This window comes from Alligator sinensis, unplaced genomic scaffold, assembly GCF_000455745.1.
Source record: "Alligator sinensis unplaced genomic scaffold, ASM45574v1 scaffold126_1, whole genome shotgun sequence".
Lineage (NCBI taxonomy): Eukaryota > Metazoa > Chordata > Crocodylia > Alligatoridae > Alligator > Alligator sinensis.
The window spans coordinates 3,706,299-3,712,268 of NW_005841842.1; positions in this window are offsets into that span (position 1 = coordinate 3,706,299).

Consider the following 5,970-nt stretch of genomic DNA (forward strand, 5'->3'; position numbering starts at 1 on the left):
GGAGGAGCCTGCAGCGGGGACCAGCGCCAGCTCCTGTGGCCTCTTCTCTCTTTTTTTCACCACTGTCTGGTGTGAACACGAGGCTGTAACAGTAAACTTCTGGGTTCCTAGCAAGTGTGTGCTTCAGTTATTGTGTGTACACGTGTGCAGTCATCAGCAGGCAGTGCCTTGGTGGAGGATCTCGACCCCGGCTTAGGGATGGGTCCTGAGCTGATGATGACTGTCTTTCAGCCACAGATTCCCCCTGCTGCCCCCCCCCCCCACCTCTAAGTTGCAGGTTGCAGGGGAGAGGGTGAAGTATAGATACAGTGCATCTACTGACAGATTTTACTGCTAGGTGGTGTCGTTGTCTCCCCCCACCCATGGATGGGTGTGTCTGTGTCTTTGCATCAGGGTGCTTTTAAGGACAGGAAAACCTACAGTCCCTGCCCCAGCCATGACATGCTGGTGACTGAATGCAGTGAACAGACTTAAGTGGTGCTCTGGTTGTTGCATATGGTTGCATGATGTGTGTGCGCACGTGTGTATATATGCATGCACACACATGGATAGATGGATGTAACGGGGACCTAGCAGCAATTTCTGTATTTAAATACCTTATACCAGGGGTGGCCATCTTGGAGCACATGTGCCCTCAAGTGGCCCTGGCAGCCTCTGCATGTGGTACATAGCAGAAACGGGATGAGTGGCATGGTGGCAAATTGGATAGGGAGCACAGGGTACAAAAAGCAGAGCAACAGATTGAGCAGAGGAAGGGGATCTGATTAGCACGTGGAGAGAGTGTGGGGCTGATTATGACACCTGCCGAAAAGGTTGGTTCCGCACTTCTGTACCTCTTTTGTAAGTAGTTTCAACACCTGTTTTCAGCCGTCCTTTGAAATCTGGTAGTGAGATTAAGACTAGGGGATTATACAGGGTTGGAGTGTTTGTTTTATTTTGTTTGTTTTTTCCTTTCACTTTTTTTTTTTTTTAATTGCATGCCAAAAACCTTGATTTTGAAGAGTTTTGATGTGGACTTGGATACAGTATATCACAGCAACTTTCCCAAAAGAGCTTTTCTCCAAGCAGGCCCATACCCAGTTGATTATGTTGGTGACAGTGATGGGTGGGGTAGGAGAATGACAGTTTGACTAAACATGGTATTCCTCAAATCCAAGGTGAGGCTTTTTTTCTGAGTCATCTTGGATTTGGGTAAATACAGTATGTCTGTTTCTACTTATGAATTCAGTTTAGTTTCATAAACAATACTTGTGACTTTGATTGAGTCAGGCTGTCTGCTTTATTATAGGTATTTGATATGCAATGAAAACCCATGTTCTGGAAGATGTGACCAAATAATCATTGGGGCATCAATACTGAATGGGTCTCTGGAGCAGTGAAGGTTTCTTGGAGCAGCACCTTTTCCCTTGACTGGACTGTATCTTCACACAAAAAAGAAGGAAGTTGAGAGCAGATGGAGTTATTTTATCCAGGTTGTTGTAATATGAGTGCTTCTCAAAGACCAGCAAGGAGTTTTCATTACCAGAACCAGGATGGGTGAAGAAGAGAGAAGGATCTTGGTTCAAGTTCTTTCAGGGAGGCAGCATCTATTCTAAGACATTACAAAAAGGGATGAGATCATGCTTAGGGGATTGGCTCTAAAATTTGTTTTCCATAAATATGTAGGTTTTATAGTTTAAGTGTCAAGTGCATGGTAAGAAATGTCTTTGTTTTTCTTCATTTTATGATTCCTAGGGAAAATAAGGGTCCATTCAGGTAGTGGATTCTAGGAGGAACATAGAAAAGTAGTTGGTGGACCTAGACAGTGCTTTCAAGGTGTGTGTAGTCAGAGTGTGGGATCTCACAAGGATATAAAAACAAAGGGCCTGAACTGCTTGACCCAAAAGTTGGATAATGACTGATCATTGTTTCTGGTTGGGAACATGACAGCGCACAAGATTCCTGTTCCTAGATTCACTCAGTCCAGATGGTGTCTTAAGAGTGTGGGCTGTTATGGGCTTGTGAAGGAATAAGAGCTGTACGGCTGGGACATAACATACAGGTTATATCTCTTCCTTCCACCAGCTGTGCTATCCACAGATACCAGACTGCTGCTGGCAGCCACTATAGTCCGTACTCTAGCTGAAGTGGAAGAAGTCTGTTACAGTGCAGATTTTCAGGAAATAAAGCCCTGATGCTGATGTGTGCTGGTGATGTTATAGCTGTGCAGCAGAAAATACTCAAGTTGCAGATTCAAGCATTCAGAAGATAGAAAGGCCAAGGTGTGTTGCCTATGCATTCTGAATGTTGCCTTTTTGCACCTGTATTATGACAATGCTTTTAATCCCATGGAAACATCTCATGGCTGGGGGAGGGATAGTATGCCTGTCGCCGAATGCAGCATGCAGAATAAGTGATATTCTGGTCATCAGGTAAAGCTGCATACTGAATGTTGTCTGTAGGTTCCACATCTCACTTACTGTAGAAGCTGGAACATGGGCAGAGAATGAGAGGATTAGCATAAATGAGCAGTGAGTGTTGGATTCTGTTCAGGAAAACTAAATTTTTTCCCTTGCATATGCTGCACACTTTTCCCATAAGACGCTGTATAGGTAGCCACTAACTGCTTTCCTCATCCCCTGGGCAACCAGCTTCAGGTACGTGGAGCTACTGTTGTCTGGCGAAGTACTGAACACTTGCAAGTGCAATTACAGTCAGCTGAAGCTGTGGATGCTCAGCTGCTCTGATAGTTAGACAAGTTACTATCAAAAGTAAGACAACAGCTTTAAACGGGGTGCAGGCTTTTGTGGGTTGGGCACCGCTGAAGGATCATGCTCAAGAATGCCCTTTGATGTTACCCTTCAGTGTGGATCAGAGTGAAGGGGTGTGTTTTGGGGAAAGTCAGTTTGCCTTTCCTTCTCCATTTGCAAAATGGAAAAATACCAACTTAGTACTCCAGGATGTTCTGTTACTAATTTAATTCCTTTTAAAGTGTTTATATAGTATAAAAATGCCAAGTCCTCTGAAAAATTGGGCTGTAGATCTTTCTGATTATAGGCAAAATAAGGTATCCAAACTTTATGGTCCAAATATGCATAAGTTCCAGTTATAATTTTCTGTCAGATTACATCCTTAGAAACATAGAAAATAGGACTGTAATGTACCTCAAGACCTCTTCCACTCCAACCTCCAGTTTAAATAGGATCATCGCTGTCTAAACTATCCCAGCCAAGTGTTTGGCTAACCTGCACTTGAAAACTTTCAAGGATGGAGAATTTACAACATCTGTAGGTAGTCCTATTGCTAACCCACCTTCACAGGTTGGGTATTGGCAAAATTTTTCTAAATCTCCATTTTTGCAAATTTAGTCCATTACTTACTGGTCTGTCCCTATGTGGACACAGACCATTGATTGCCGTCCTCATTATAACAACTTCCAAAGGAATGCCTTTAACAACTGGATTGTAAATATTCTGTGATAGAATTCTCTCATTTTGTCCTTTTGAATGTTTCAGTTTATATAAAATGCATATACAACAGTGCAAAGACTAGAAACGGGTTTCTGTCTTTCCAGGTGAGTGCTCCAACACTTAAGCGAGAGTACCAACTCAACCTGATTTCCTTCCCCCGTGTGTCTGGACTGCAGGGCTCCTCAGGAACCGAATCTGGAGTCACAGGGGTTAACACTGCTATCACTTGCCTCCTGCCACTGAAATGTGTCCTCAGAGGGGCTCTGTACCTTGGTTTTTGGCAGTGGGTCCTGCCCTTGAATTCCCTGCCCCTCTAGAAGCCCCTAGATTAGGCTAGATCAGAGCTGGGGACCACAGGACACACGGGCAACAGGCCCAGGGGCTACATGCTGCTTTGGTGTGTCCCCCCGGCTCCTGTGCGTTATGTGGGCTGCTCAGCACCCCCTTCCTGTGCACATGGTATGGGCACCTTCATAGCCCAAGCCACCTGACTCCACCTGCATGGCTGGGAGGGAATTGGGGGGAGCTGGGCAGCCCTCACTCCACCTCATGAACAGCCTGACACCCTCTGCCAGCCATGCACACCACCAACCTGCAGTGTGGGTAGGCTCCCTTCTTTTGGCCCATGCACAGCTTGGGCAGTCTAACCCACCTGGCTGCTGTAGTAGGAAAAAATGGGGAGGGGGGAACAGCCTCTGGGGCTGCATATGGGCCCACAGGCTGCCAGTTGACCAGCCCTGAACTAAATGACACTTTTGCAGGCTGGATCCACTGCTGTGAGCTGTATGTTTGACACCATTGCTCTAAGAAAGAATTATCATTCATGATAAAATGCCATTCATGTGGCCAGGGAGTATTCAGTTATTCACTGCTTCAGCAGGGGGACTAATAAGGACAGTCTCCTGAATGAAGGGAGAGTTCAGTTCCTACCCCCTTAAGCTGAGAGAGTCCTTTAATCAGTATATCACTTCCGGGCTGAATGCTCTTAACATTTAAAAAAAAAAAAAAAAAAAAAACAAGGTAGCCACCTGTGGCAGCAGTACTACTATCGCCACCTTTGTAGATGTTCTTTACAAAGTATTGTGTGCCCAGTCTAATTTTCTTTAACAGTAGATGCTGGTGCCTGCCCTAGGGGAAGTTCAGGCTCTGGATCTGTAATGGGTGAAGGCAGCTGCCTGCAGCTCTGACTTAGGTGCATAAGTTCCAGGGAAAAATGAAGTTACAGGGGTACCCCTGTGCTTCATGTTTCCTGTTGGCTACCTCTGCAGAGCTCCCTGTTCAGCTGGAGAGTTTTTTGGATCACCCTTCTGAGGAGACACCCCCACCCCCCACACACACACCCCCTTTCCTGTTTACTATATAGAGCGCCTGGGCATCTAACTCAAGGCTGTTGATTCCACATCAGGGACATAAGAGGTATCTGATGTCCTCTTGAGTCTAGCCCTCTGGCCTTAATCTCTTCCCTTACCTTAGTTCTGCAACAGTAAATGGGATATAGCTATACTTCCTTGCCACTTGGGGTTGGTGGTGTGATCATGTACTAGTCCTAGGCTGCCATTAGCTATCTCCTGTGCACCCTTGTCAGAGCAAATGACTATTAAGCAGTGTGGGGGGGGGGGGGGGGGGAAGAAGGGTCAGTTTCTGGCTACAGCGCATGTGCTTCAGGAGCTTTGGTTCCTTTCATTTGCGATGCAATATCTTTTATTTTGGCATGACCTTTTAAAATTGTAGCTTAACAAATGTTAAAACTGAAAAGATTAGTATTGGCAGTGGAGACTGTTGCAGTGTTCGTTGGCAGTTTCAGAGAAGAGTCAGACCCTTGATCAAAATGATCAAAACAGCTGCTGTTATTTATTGTTCATTGTATTATGGAAACAGCCTGACTGAGATGAGGGCTAGTAATACTATCTAAACAATAAGAGATGCCCATGCCCTGAAGAATTTATGATCTAAGTAAACAATACTGACACAGGGCTACGGGTGAAGAGATACTAAAAGGCAGATTGAAAAGAATGGTAATTGGCAAAGGCCATAGTTCTATAATTTATATTAATATTTTCCGAAGTGTTTGTGGTTGGGAGGGGGCTATGGAAATGAGAAGAGATAAAGATCATATTGTGGGGTGGGCGAAGACGATGGGAGCATGGAATGCAAATGCCCTGAGGATTGAGCAAAGGCCTGCGGGGGGGAAAATGGCAGCAAGTAGCCTTGGACAGAGGCTGCCCAGAGTAAAAACTGAGCAATGCAGTTGCGTAACACTGATCATATCAACGTCAGCAGGTTTCTTTGAGCTGCTTGCTTGGGTCTGCTTTGGCCGTCCAGGAACTTGGCTAGGCATTCTCAAAAGGTATCCTTTCTTCCCCATCCTCAGGCAACCGGTAATGGAAGGGGGCTGCTGGCACTTCCAGGGGGTACGCTGTACAATTATGGAAATCTACAATGAAGGTTCCTTATTTCTACACAAGGCTTTAAAGAATAATACCCTGTCCTTCAGATTCCTGACATACAACAGGTGAATATG